This window comes from Lactuca sativa, chromosome 3 (genome assembly GCF_002870075.4).
Source record: "Lactuca sativa cultivar Salinas chromosome 3, Lsat_Salinas_v11, whole genome shotgun sequence".
NCBI classification, from domain to species: Eukaryota; Viridiplantae; Streptophyta; class Magnoliopsida; order Asterales; family Asteraceae; genus Lactuca; species Lactuca sativa.
Window position 1 is genome coordinate 12,843,119 of NC_056625.2, and position 892 is coordinate 12,844,010.

An 892-nucleotide genomic window follows, 5' to 3' on the forward strand; every position below is an offset into this window, starting at 1 on the left:
CCTCTTTTTGCTTCTTATACTCTTCATATGGCAGCCACTCCTTCTTCGGTTTCCTCCAGTCTTCATCAAACTTATCCCCACTCGAGTAGCACACTTGAGCTTTTCTGTTCCCAAACTCATCTAAATTGCAGTCCTTTGTCAGGTGTGGACCACAACATCTCTCATAACCCACTCTTATGGCATGTATTGACTGGTCCATTTGTGTTATCCTTCGATCCAAATTATACAGCATAGCCATCACAGCAGTTATTTCTTCAGTTTGGGCCCCTCCACCGCCTTTGACTCCATCTTGCCTAGGGTTGTGGTATTCACGAGAGTGCTTTGCGAATTCTTTAATTAGCTCCTTGACCTCCCTTGGATTTTTCTTTGTCAACGGTCCTTGAGAGTCAAGGAGTTGTGTCGTCATAACGTTGACCCCATCATAGAAGATTGACATCTCCTGTTGCACATTTAGATCATGTTGAGGGCAATTTTTGAGCAAGCCCTTGTACCGCTTCCATGCTTCGTATAATGACTCCCCCGGCTGTTGCTCAAAGTTGGCTATTGCCTTCTTGAGTTTGGCTATCTTGGATGGCAAGCAAAACTAGTCCAGGAATTGCTCACACATTTGAGCCCAAGTGGTAATTGTACCCGATGGAAGTGATTTTAGACACTCCTTAGCAGCTCCTTTGAAAGTGATGGGAAGCATCCTAAGCAAGACGGTGTTTCTGTTGACATTTGGGACATTGAAGTAATCCTCAATGTCGTTGACTTCATCTAGATGCTTAAAAGCATCCTCATGATCTTTCCCAAAAAAATGGGATATCCTTCAGTGCAGTCAAGATGTGCCCCTTCAACTCGAATGTGGCAGTGGCAGGTATGGCGGGTTGGACTAAACCGGGACCCACATCTT

At 45.0% G+C, this 892-nt stretch overlaps 1 non-coding gene across 1 annotated transcript; it reads left to right on the forward strand.

Moving 5' to 3' along the window:
* The first annotated feature begins 452 nt into the window (after positions 1 to 452).
* LOC111886534 (small nucleolar RNA R71) lies at positions 453 to 559 on the forward strand. The gene has a single exon (XR_002848483.2). It is a non-coding gene; the product is annotated as a small nucleolar RNA R71 (small nucleolar RNA).
* The last annotated feature ends 333 nt before the right edge of the window (positions 560 to 892 follow it).